Genomic DNA, 13,231 nt, shown 5'->3' with positions numbered 1-13,231 from the left:
AATCTGTAGAAAGAAGGAACGAGAGCTGGACAAGACCCCAGTGACGTCAGGCTCCTTTTTTCCCATCCCTTTCTGCCGTTGGGCTGTATGTGCTAATAAGTTCCCTTTTTGTCTGCCAAAATTGGTTTTAATTAGGCTTCTGGTGCTGGTAGCCAACAGAATCCTAAGTGATTTGTCTTCCCCTCTGTAAAATAAGGGGATCGGACAGGCTGGTCTATGGGGGGCCTGTTGGCTCTGGCAATGGGGGGCCCTTGGCCCCATGCGCTGGGATGAGCTGGGATCTGACCTGGCTGTGGTTGTCTCAGCTCAGCGGTAAAGGGACCTCAGCATGTACCTCCCGCTTCAATGTCAGGCAGCCTGACTCAGTCTTGGGATACAGCATTTAGGAGGTGGGGCCAAATGAATGAAAGGCATGTGGCTGCCTCCTCTGGCTCTCTCCTGCCATCATCTGAGCTGCTGCTGGGCTGGCCAGCTTGGAGAGGGGCAGGGAAGCAGGCACAAAACCAAAGCCTCTGCTGAGGAGAGAATCTGCATGTGTCACTGCAGCAAAACCTCACGGGCCCCCTATGAGGCTATCACCTTCCCATTCTAGAGACAAGGATGCTGAGGCGCAGCAAGCTCCCTTGTAATTTGCTCAAGGTCACACAATTTGGATAGGTGGAGCCAGGATTCAGACTAATTTCTTTCAGAGGCCTTCACTTGACTGCAGGCTCTGCTGCTCTTTGGCAAGGACCATGACTCCCTCCAGGGCCTCTAGCCAGACCCGGGGATGGAAAAGAGCATCCTCTCTTGCCCAGTGGCTGGGCCACCAGGGACCCTGAAGCTGTGCCTCCGTGGATGCTGGCGTGAAGCCTCAAGCCAAAAGGCTCAAGGGCAGGGCTCTCAGCGACATCTACCGCCATGTGGCCTCAAGCAGAGGGCTTCCCTCATCTGTAAAATAGGGATAAAATGCCTCCGTTTCTCCTCCAACAGTCAGAGGGGCCCTCAGGTGAGGAAGCCTGAAGACACTGTCCAGCTTACTATCTACCAGTTGTCAGACTTCTGTGTGCCTTTAGGAAGAGTTGTGCCCTCCTCCACCCAGGGCCATACTCATGTCAAGGGCCGGGGCCAGCCAGGTTACTGCCACTTTAACTCTGTCCCAGGGACCAGGGTGGCAGATAGAGTTAACAGAGGAGGTAAAAGTCCAATTGCCCCCTCCAATTCCCACCTTTTTTTTTTTTTTTTTGAGTTGGAGTCTCACTCTGTCACCCAGGTTGGAGTGCAATGGTGCGATCTCGGCTCACTGCAACCTCTGTCTCCCGTGTTCAAGCGATTCTTCTGCCTTAGCCTCCCGAGTAGCTGGGACTACAGGTGTGCACCACCATGCCCAGCTAAATTTTTTGTATTTTTATTAGAGACAGGGTTTCACCATGTTGGCCAGGATGGCCTCGATCTCCTGCCCTCGTGATCTGCCCACCTTGACCTCCCAAAGTGCTGGGATTACAGGTGTGAGCCACCGTGCCCGGCCGCCTTTTTTAGTGACCAATATTTTTTTGTCTGTTTACCAAGAAAAGCAAAAAATCCTCCCCACCAAAAGATTAAATGTGGAAATTTTAGAAAATACATTTAAATCCATATACAGCTGATTCTCATGATTCAGCATTTGTGAATTTGCCTACTCTCTAATATTTATTTGCAGTCCCTAAATCCGTAATCATGGTGTTTTCACAGTCATTGGAGGGCATTTGCAGAGTGGCCATTTGTGAGGTTGAACAAGGGGACGCTTTGTCTTCTTGTCTCAGCTTTTGTGCTGTAAACAAATGTTCTTTCTGCAGTCTATTCCAGATCATGCTTTTCACACATTTGTGTTTTTTGTTGGTGGTTTTGCTGTTTAACACGGCCTCCCAGCACAGTGCTGAAGTGCTGTCTACTGTTCCCAAGTGCAAGTAGGCTGTGATGTGCCTCCATAAAATACGTATGTTAGATTAGCTTCAATCAGGCATGAGTTATAGCACTGTTGGCTGTGAGTTCAATGGTAATGAATCAACAGTATGTAGTAAATAAGGTGCCTTTAAAAGGTAACACACATAACACAAGGTTATGTAGTGATCAGTTGATTGAAATGTTGTGAGCAGAGGCTCACAGGAACCTAACTGTGTATTTCCTCTAGGAACGATGCTTCCATATTTGCTCATTCAATGGTCGTGGTGACTTTATAGATCATAACTACAGCCAATAATGAGAACTGACTGTTTATTCATCAGTCAGGGATGTCCATGATATTCGGCTGAATGATAGCTTTCAGTTACAGAATACTGGGTATCGGATGATCCCATATCTGAAATAAGTAAATAAATAAAGTTTTTTAAAAAGGCCTCTGGGTCAGGTGCAGTGGCTCATGCCTGTAATCTCAGCACTTTGGGAGGCCAAGGCAGGAGGATCACTTGAGGTCAGGAGTTTGAGACCAGCCTAGCCAACATGGTGAAACCCCATCTCTACTAAAAATACAAAAATTAGCTGGGTGTGATGGCACATGCCTGTAGTACTAGCTACTTGGGAGGCTGAGGCATGAGAATCCCTTGAACCTGGGAGGTGGAGGTTGCAGTGAGCCAAGATCATGCCACTTCCCTCCAGCCTGGGTGACAGAGCAAGACTTTGTCTCAATTAAAAAAAAAAAAAAAAAAAAAAGTCTTCTGTTTGTGTGTTTTGATGTTTGTTGGAACATGGAGAAAAGAGTGGAGAGATTCTACCTGGCTTTCCTGGGTGGAGGGGGAGCAATGAGAGGGGGAGAGGATTAAATCTTTTCTGTTCTTTTCTTTTTTCCCTTGAGACAGGGTCTTGCTCTGCTGCCCAGGCTGGAGTGTAGTCCAGCTGTGGTGCAATCATAGCTCACTGCATCCTCAACCTCCTGGGCTCAAGCGATTCTCCCACCTCAGCCTCCCAAGTAGCTGGGACTACAGGCGCATGCCACCACACCTGGCTAATTTTTTTATTTTTTGTAGAAATGGGGGTCTCATTCTGTTTCCCAGGCTGGTCTCAAACTCCTGGCCTCAAATGATTCTCCTGACTCAGCCTCCCAAAGCAATGGAATTACGAGTGTGATCCCACTGCACTGCCCCTTTCCTTTTTAAAAAAGTTTTAGTTTAATATACTATTTAAAATATACATATTATATAAAAATAATGTATTATTTTTGAGCAGGTAACAGGTTCACAATTCAAAACTGGAAAGCCACAACAGGATTTAAGTCAGAGTCTCCCCGTTACCATGTCCCACCACCTGGAGGCATCAATGGTGTCAGTTTCTTGTGTTTCTAGGAAGGGATGGAGACTTTGGAGCTCCCCTTAAGAGTTTTGGGGTGGAGGTGAGGCCATGGAGGTGATGAAGAGCCAGAGTTTGCTGCTTGGATCTGGCCCTGGGGGCGCCTGCCCCTTGGTGGGTCCAGCCTCCCCTCCCCAGCTTTATCTTCCCATCTGAGCCCAGCAGGGTGCCCTGGTGACCCTCCGTGCTATTCCTGACTGGGGCTGGAAGTGCGTTGACAGCTTCTACCATGCTTTCCCCTCTCTGCCCCCACCTGGTGGAGCTTAGGTTCAGATTTGGGGGCTCCAGCCTGACTATGGCCTCCCCCATCCACAGGCCTCTTCAAGGCCCATCAGACCCAGGGCTGGCAGGAGGCTAGACAGTCTTGAAGGGATCATGGAGTCCGGGCTCTGCCAAGTATAGATGGCCCACTCAGGAGCCCAGGTAAAGATGAGCCAGGACAGCCAGACCCCACCAACCTCCAGAGTGAAGGGTAAGGAGCCCCGTGTTGGTGTGTCAGGGCAGCCACCTTTGCTCTCTGATTCTTGCAATGGGGCACAGTCCTCAGCAGGTTGTCGGTCCTTGTCCCTGCCTCTTGGGCACTGGTCATACCTCAGTGGCCTTTGTTGACATTTGGGAGCCCCTGAGTCCCTCTGCAAACCCATGGAGGGGCAGCTGATCCCCATCTTCTCTTCCTGTGGATTCCTGGGGCTACCTGCCTAGCCCAGGGCCACACACACTGGACGCACCCCTTGTCTGGGGCCAACAGGCTTCATCAGTAGTTTCCCACCAGCCCAGGCCCTCTGCTTTGCAAGATGCTGCTGGTCCCTGAGCTGAGGCAATTTAGGCCCCAGCTGCTAGCATTCAGCCCCTCTTGCCTGTGGCCTCTCGACTCCTGAGAGCAGGGTCAGAGGTTGACAGTGGTTTGCAGGAAGTTTTCAAGGGTAGCCACGGCTGGGAGTGGTGGCTCACACCTGTAATCCCAGCACTTTGGGAGGCTGAGGCAAGAGAATCACTTGAGCTCAGGAGTTTGGGACCATAGTGAGCAACATAATGAGACTTCGTCTCTATTTTCAAAAAGGAAAATATATTAAAAGATGATGTGATTATTATTTTTTGAAAAAGGGGTAACCAGGCCAGAAGCGGTGGCTCACGCCTGTAATCCCAGCACTTTGGGAGGCCGAGGTGGGTGGATCATGATGTCAGGAGTTCAAGACCAGCCTGGCCAAGATGGTGAAACCCCGTCTCTACTAAAAATACAAAAAATTAGCTAAGTGTAGTGGCAGGTGCCTGTAATCCCAGCTACTCAGGAGGCTGAGGCAGGAGAATCGCTTGAACTTGGAGGGCAGAGGTTGCAGTGAGCCAAGATCATGCCACTGCACTCCAGCCTGGGTGACAGAGTGAGACTCTGTTAAAAAAAAAAAAATGGGGTAGTCAGGCAGCTCCTCACCTAAATCCCCATGCCTGCGGAAAACAGAAAACATGAGCAACTCAGCCAGAAACGCCAATGGAGCACTTGTTCTCTGATAGACTGTGCTGGGCACAGGAGGGCCGGAGGTGATGAAGAAACAGCCCCTGCTCCCAATGCGAGGAACCAATGTCTGTATTCCCAGCCCCTAGGCCAGGCAGAGATGACACATGTCATGGCAGAGGTACAGACAAAATAGTACAGCCTTGCCTGCTAGATATTGTCTATTGGAACTTGGCCCCCATTCCCACCCTCTCCTGTGTTCCCCCAGGAATTACAGGGGGTAGAAGGCGAAGGACTACTTTTCCCAGATGCCCTTGCAGCTAGGGGTCTGGCTGTGACTTATATTCCGCCTGTGAAGAACACTCATGTAGCCTTGGCACAGACCAGGAAGCTCTGGCTGACAAGACTCTTTGGGGCTGCCCAACTCCAGGTGTCACTCTCCAGTCGCTGGCTTCATGTGTGGTGGCAGCAACAGTAGCTGTAGCAACAGTGGCCTTCTTTCCTTCAGATTTTGGATCTAGATCACAGCTGTGATGGTGTAACCTTGAAGCAAGTCTCTCTCTGATGTCCACCCCTTCGGCACTTCTAATTGTCTTGATTCATGTAGGTCAAGCCCTGCATTACATCTCTTCTTGCTTGAAATAACCAGAATGAGCAGGGGGCGGTGGCTCATGCTTGTAATCCTAACTCCTTAGGAGGCTGAGGAGGCAGGATCACTTGTGGCCAGGAGTTCGAGATCAGCCCGAACAACATAGCAAGACTCGCGTCTCTAAAAAAATAAAATAAAATAATTTATCTGGGCACAGTGATGCACACCTGTAATCCCAGCTGCTTGGGAGGCACTGCCGCACTCCAGCCTGGGTGACAGAGAGAAGCTCTGTCTTTTAAAAAAGCAAAAGCAGCTGGGCATTGTGGCTCACGCCTGTAATTCCAGCACTTTACTTTGGGAGGCCGAGGCGGGTGGATCACCTGAGGTCAGGAGTTTGAGACCAGCCTGGCCAACATGGTGAAACCCTATCTCTACTAAAAATACAAAAATTAGCCAGACGTGATGGTGGCACATGCCTGTAATCCCAGCTACTCAGGAGGCTGAGGTAGGAGAATCGCTTGAACCCAGGAGGCGGAGGTTGCAGTGAGCCGAGATTGTGCCACTGCACTCCAGCCTGGGCAAAAGGGCAAGACTCTGTCTCAAAAATAAATAAATAAATAAAAATAAAATAAAACAAAAACAAAAAAATCTCAGTCTGTTTCCTAGTTCTTGGTCTGAACTTTGAATGATACAATGGGAACAGAGGCGAAAAAGAAATTTATCCTCACTGGGGTGGTTCATTTAACAAATACTGATTGGGCACCTCCTAGTGCAGGCCCTGTGCTAGGTGCTGGGGATGTAAGAGAATCCAGGCAGAACCCCTGCCCTCAGGGAGCTCCCACTTTGATGGGGGAGAAGGTTAAACAATCTTAGTCCCTGCAATCCATGCACAAGGTGGAGTGGGAGCCCAGAGGAGGGCACTGGAACCAGTCAGCGTTCACCTGCAGGAAACACAGACCTTTCCAGATATTTTAATAAGAAAGAGACGTAGTACAGAAGATTAGGCGCTTAAAAAACTTTGGAAGGGCCAGACAGTGGGTTCTCAGTGGGGCCTCCAGAATGACTTGCAGAACGCCACAGACCTGCCCTCTAGCAAAGCAACAACCCCGGCCACCGTCTCAGCCACTCCTGGGACTGCTGACTTGGCATCACTCTAGTCCTCCAAGCACTGTGGGGAGAACCGCCTGAGCGTCCATGGCCGGGATGTTCTGCCAGCCTCTTCATCACCACATGGTGCAGCACCAGCTCTGGTGACCCTGGGCATCCTGTCCTCTCAGATGAGAATGGCCAGGGTCCCTTCTCACAATTCCCTAAAGAAGGTGATATAAGTGGGATACTTTGTCACCATCTGCTTTGGATCAGCTCTATTGGCTGAGCCTCCCTCATGGATGTTTGTTCTCCCTCAAGCCTGGCTGACGCATGCCTACCTTGCTCAGGCACCTGCCTGTGTCCAGCCTGCTGTGGCCGGGGGAGAATGGCCAGATTCCTGGGAGGTGGGGCATGTGGGAGTGGCAGGCCCTGCTACACCTCTTGGCAGGACCCCACCAGGTAGTTTGAGCTGCTTCCCTCTTTATGCTCAGATAGCGATGATTATGTGATCACAACTAACCTCTGCCGCCTCAAAGTCTTTCTGGAACAAAGCGGGCAGTAAATAAATAAATACAGACCAATCCAAACTGAATGACCCTTTGCAACCAAGCGTGTCCATCATTTTCCCTGAAGAAAAAAATACAGAATCTTTCCTCCAAGTCCTGACAATTAAATGAAAAAGCAAAGTGGCTATTTGCTTCCAGACACAGGATGCGGGAGAAGATGCTCCCTGACATGTGAGTACCTGCTCGCGGAGCCTTGCTCTTGTTTTCTTCCATTGCTTGGATAACTTAAACACTTTTCGTTCCTGGGATAGGATGGGTGTTTCCCCTTTCAACAGGAGAACAACACCATTTCCACAAAAGTTGTTGACCCCAAGAGTTTAGCCCAATATATTCCTCAAAAGAAGGAAATACACTACGAGAAAGAAATACACACTTCTCTTCACCCCATTTACACTCAACCAATGTTTTGAGCTGAAAAGCTCCTGTGATAAATAAATTGCCAAAAACCCATCTACCATCTGCAGCAGGCCCCAGGCAGTGGGTTGTAGGTCAAGGCTGTAAGCCAAGACTGACCTTGGCGGGCAGTGCTGTGCTGGGCCGGGCCTGGCTGGGATCTAATAGGTCAGGAGGTGGAATGTACAATTTTGCAGCTGGTGAAACAGGCCACAGGGCCCTGGCCAGGGCTCAGAACCCATGGGTGTTTCAGTCATTCATAAACTGAAGGTTCTGCCCTTCTCTCTGAAGGACACACTACCCTGATGACATGCTTCCAGAATGGATCCTTCTATTCAAGTGTCCATTTTTTTTAATTTTTAAACCATTATTTTACAAATTTGTTTTTAGTAGAGATGGGATCTCACTATGTTGCCCAGGCTGGACTCAAACTCCTCTCCTCAAGTGATCCTCCTGCTCAACCTCCCAAAGTGCTGGGATTACAGGTGTGAGCCACCAAGTCCGGACTTTGAGTGTCCACTCTTTTTTTTTTAAGCTTTTGAGACACAGTCTCACTCTGTCACCCAGGCTGAAGTGCAGTGGTGCAATCTTGGCTCACTGCAACCTCTGCCTCCAACCTCTACTTCCCGGGTCCAAACGATGCTAATTTTTTTTTGTATTTTTAATACTGATGGGGTTTCACCATGCTGCCCAGGCTTGTTTCAAACTCCTGAGCTCAGGCAAACTGCCCGCCTCGGCTTCCCAAAGTGCTAGGATTACAGGCATGAGCCACCGTGCCTGGCCCAGTGTCCACTCCTATTGGAACTTTTTTCTTTAGTAATTTATAGAAATGTTACTACTAGAAATCAATATTTGTTTAGTATGTGTAAGTATGCAAAAATATATCAGAGATGGCAGTTTAATTCTTTTGCCTTTTCTGGTGACATACACATGTAGACTGAGATTCTTGCGGTTAACATCAACATTTTCAAAATTAAATTGTCTTATTGACTCAGAACATCATCTTTGTCTTAAACTATGAGACATTAATGGAGTATCACCTTATTGCACATTGCTCAAAAAGTTTCATTCTTCTGACCAAGGAACTTATATTCAGGTATGACTTTTTGTAAGCTGGTTGACTTTCTTACTGGTGCTTGTTATTTTTTTTTAACACATTAAACTAAATGATATATCAAATGTATATTATATATTTTAATATATAAATTATATATTGTCTAGTTATATGTAGTTGTCTATATTTAAATTGTATGTATGAAAAGTGACAGGAGTTTTCAGTTTAGGGCAGAAATACATCACGTTTCCTTTAAAAATACTTACCTGTATCATAGATACCTCCAGTATCATAGATTGTTGTGGAGCGAAGGTAATATTATAAGTAGTTGCAAACAACAAAGTACAAAGCACAAAGCATTTTGCAAATCTAAGAATCTCACCTACAGCCTAGCTAGTCTCATCTCAGTGAAATTTAGCTGAAGACTTTTTTCAAAAAGTTCATTCATTTGTTTAGCAAATATTTAATAAGCACTCAATCAGTGAGAGCTCTTTCCACCACAAGTGACAGAAAATCCAGCCCAAACTAGCTAAAGCAAAAAGACGCTCTTGCCATTGGCAATTTCAACATTGACTGGATATTTGATGATATGAAGGCAATGCCGTTAATTTTGTTGGTGGAGTGTCCTGATTGGCTCAACTTAGTTAATAAGCCTTGTCCCTAACTCCCTGAGCCAGGAGGCTTGGTCAGGAGCTAAGGAGGGACAAATTGGGATGGGGACAAGAATGACAGACGTCTGTCTCTGTGTGCCAGACATACAGATGACAGGGCACAGTTTCTTCCCATCAGGAAGCTTCCCAATCCTGAAGAAATTATTTGCATTTCAATCAATTTCTTTTTGACCTGTTCATAAACTGTGTGGAGTTGATGGAACCAATTATTCCCCCAGAAATATGAAGCATGTTTTGAAAACAGTCTATGGCTATCATCCTGAATTTCACACATAGGTCACAAGGCCACATTCTCATTTTTTTCTTTTTATAAGTTTTATTTATTTTTAATTTTTTTTAGAGATGAGGGTCTTGCTATATTGCCCAGGCTAGACTGGAACTGCTGGGCTCAAGCGATCCTCCCATCTCAGCCTCCTGAGTAGCTGGGATTACAGGTAAATACCGCCACACCCAGCCAGTCAAAAAAAAATTCTTTATCTTTTTTAGAAACGGGGGTCTTGCTGTGTTGGCCAGGTTGGTCTTGAACTCCTGCCTCAAGCTATTTTCCTGCTTTGGTCTCCCAAAGTGCTGGGATTGCAGGCATTAGCCACCATGCTTCACACTTCTTACTTCAAACTTCTTACTGGAGTCTATCTTCTCTCATCTGTAAAATGAATAATAATAGCACCTATTTATGGGGTCATTGAAATGATTAAATAAAATGGTGCTCTAAAGTGTTCAGCCTGGTTCGTTTGCAAGTGGTAGCTGTTGATAAAGGAAGAGCAGTGATATTTTCCGTCTGTGGCAGAAATTGCTGGAGTTGGGCTTGGCAAACATCAGAGAAGACCATGAAAGTCACCAGGAAGTAAGCACATGAGAGGGACTCTGGAGGAGCAGGCTGTCACCTGAGGGTCCCTTACTTAGCCAGCAGCAGTGATGTAGGAGGCCACATCAGTCTGCACGTGCAGCGCCTGGCACACAGTCGTGCAGTAGGGATCCTCCGCTAGCATCATAAAGCCGGTATTTGCCGTGTAGTGCAGTTGCTGAGATCCTGGTTTCCATGAATTCAAATCCCAGCTCTACCAATGACCAGCTATAGGGCTTTAGGCAAGCTGCTTTGCCTCTCTGTGCCTCAGTTTCCTCATGGGTGAAAGGGGATAACAGTACCTCTATCCAAGGGTCGATGTGAGGATTCACTTAAGTGACATATGTGAGCCCTTAGAACAGCACCTGGCAGCTAGCAAGTGCCGGTTATTACCAAGCTTCAGGCAGGTCCTGGAATTGAGCTCAAAATAAGACACAAGGTCAGTCCCTATGGGCATTTACAGCAGTGGAAGGGGGAGATTTTTAAAAAATCTTCATTAGTTACAACTGAGGTACATGCTTTGAAAGTACAGGGTGTTCTGGCCCAGCGCAGTGACTCAAGCCTGTAATCCCAGAACTCTGGGAGGCCAAGGCAGGTGGATCACTTGAGGCCAGGAGTTCCAGACCAGCCTGGCCAACACGGTGAAACCAGTCTCTACTAAAAATACAAAAATTAGATCCACATGGTGGTGCACGCCTGTAATCCCAGCTACTCCGGAGGCTGAGGCACGAGAATCGCTTGAACCTGGGAGGTGGAGGCTGCAGTGAGCTGAGATCACGCCTCTGCACTCCAGCCTGGGCACAGAGCAAGACTCTGTCTCAGAAGAAGAAGAAGAAAAGTACGGAGTGTTTTGACGAGGACAGGGGTCCTAATGAACTTTGCCTCTTGCTCTGTGGAGGGGGAGAGGTCCAGGGAATTGTGGGAAAATGTAACTGTTTCTCAGGAACTACTATCAAGGACAGACTTTTCTAGAAGGACGTGGGGGAGTTCCTAGAAAAGGAGGCAGGGGAAGTGGAGGAGCTGGGTTCAGAAAGGCCTGGAAACAGGGTGTAGCTTGGCAGGAAGGGTGCAGGCCTCCAGGTACCCTCCCTCAGCAGGAATCAGTATCAACCATTTTTGTCCTTGTTGAAGATTCTAATTCCAGGGCCAGGGCGCTAGGCTAGTCTCAAGTAGTCTACCGGAGGAGCAGGCATCTTGATGGACATCTCCTGAGACTGAATCTCAGGGGAGGCCAATCAGGCCCAGCAACAGCAGCCCCTGTGGACAGTTGGGCCAGGGGTTCTTAGCTTTTTTGTGTCATAGACACCTTCTTAGAATAGTGTTTTTCTTTTTTTGTTGTTGTTGTTGTTTTGGTGGGGAGCGGGGAGAGGAGTCTCGCTCTGTTGCCCAGACTGGAGTGCAATGGTGCAATCTCAACTCACTGCAGACTCTGCCCCCCGGGTTCAAGCGGTTCTCCTCCCTCAGCCTCCCGAGTAGCTGGGATTACAGGCGTGCACCACTATGCCGGGCTAAGTTTTGTATTTTTTTGGTAGAGACGGGGTTTTGCCATGTTGGCCAGACTGGTCTTCAACTCCCCAGCTCAGGCAATCCATCCACCTCAGCCACCCAAAGTGCTGGGATTACAGGCGTGAGCCACTGAACCTGGCCTAGAGTAGTGTTTCTGTTTTTAATTTTTTTCTGTGAAATATGTTTTATTAATTTTTATTTCAACAGGGGTACAGGCAGTTTTTGGTTATATGGAAGAATAGTGTTTTTAAGCACATAAAACATGAAGGATTACAAAGGACACCAAAGGTATTGAAATATTAGGACAAATAGGTAAACTTACTAACTAACCGGATCTAGCGGCAGTCTAGTAACCACTGTTATTTTGAAGTACAGATGAGTGCAAACAAATTTTGAAAAATGTGCAGCACTTGTAATGCGTTATGAAAATATCTGTGGTCGCTGGAGGGGACAAAGTCACAGGCACTGTTAATACCACTGTGGCTGACAGCCTACGCTCATAATTGGAGGAAATGCCAAGTATCAGTAGGCGGTTAGAAGAAACAAGATGAAAATGTTTTCCCCATTCAGGGACTCCCTGATTTAAGCTGAGAGCCTCTCCTTCCAGTATTTTGTAAAAGTCAACAGTTATGTGAAAAAAAAAAAGAGATGAATTTCTGATTGATTGTATTTTTTTGGCAAAACAAAAAAACCACAAATATTAAAACATTGTGTATATTAAGTACATCTAGAAAAGTGTATGCAAAATATTTCATATTTAAATAGAAGGGACCAGGGCTCAATGCTGCTTGGCCCGGGGCTTCTCTCTACCTCTCCAGGTGGCAGGAGCAGGTGAGGGTCGGCATCAGCCCGCAGGGCCGGCAGAGGACTGTTTCCCTGCACCCCACTCCTGAAAAACGCGAAAGTCAACTTCTGAAGTCCGTTCACGGTGTCCTGGGATCCACGCTGGACGGTGGCGGCCGACTTTCAGCTTGACCTGAATTTTATTCCTAATCAGCTGTGTGATCTCGGTTGGTCCCAAACGTCTCCGAGCCTCCCTTTCATCTGTGCAGCTGGGCCTCCAGACCCCAACCCCCAGGCGGTGCTTAATCCCGTAGACCTTATTCTGCGTGCACTTTACCACAGTTCACCAACCACCGAGCGCTGAGAGCTGTTGAAGCACCTGGAGCAACACAAGACGGATGCGGAGACTGGAAACAGCTGGGGAATGGGACAAGCTCCAGCCGCGCTGTGGGCCGGAGGCTAGCATCTGCGGGCAAATTCAGGTTCAACGGAAGGCAACATTTTTACCCCTCAGAATTGCTCTGGACGAGGAGGCAGCACCGGATGGGCGAGGGAGGGAGCCTCGCTTTATGGCTGCGAGCCCCAACTCCTGCCAACTATCAACTGAGTATAAATTGAGATTTCTGTGTAGGATGCCCCTCCCTCTCCACTTTCCTCCACCTGCGTCGGGCTGCGAGAGACCTGGTACATTTTAGAAATGTGCCTCCGCTGAGACACGTAAACGGACAATCTCGCAGGGACTTGCTGGGCGTGGTTACTTCCGCGGATCTTGGCGTTCCTGCATCTTTGAAGTGCGGTGAGAATCAGCGGCGATTACGTTCACATTGTCCCCGTACTTCGTTCCTAAGGGGGAATAAACTAAAAGTTATTCACCACCTCGCTGCGACCGCGGCAGGACTCGAACCTGCAATCTTCTGATCCGAAGTCAGACGCCTTATCCATTAGGCCACGCGGCCAACCGGTTGTTACCGTTCCTTGAGCAACTC

General features: G+C 48.0%; 1 non-coding gene across 1 annotated transcript; it reads right to left on the bottom strand.

Moving 5' to 3' along the window:
* Window positions 1-13,128: 13,128 nt before the first annotated feature.
* On the bottom strand, window positions 13,129-13,201 carry TRNAR-UCG (transfer RNA arginine (anticodon UCG)). The gene has a single exon. It is a non-coding gene; the product is annotated as a tRNA-Arg (tRNA).
* Window positions 13,202-13,231: the final 30 nt, after the last annotated feature.

The sequence above is a fragment of the Pongo abelii genome, chromosome 16, assembly GCF_028885655.2.
Source record: "Pongo abelii isolate AG06213 chromosome 16, NHGRI_mPonAbe1-v2.0_pri, whole genome shotgun sequence".
Classification (NCBI taxonomy): Eukaryota; Metazoa; Chordata; class Mammalia; order Primates; family Hominidae; genus Pongo; species Pongo abelii.
Note: the sequence above shows the minus strand (reverse complement) of the source record. Positions and strands in the feature narration are given on the sequence as shown.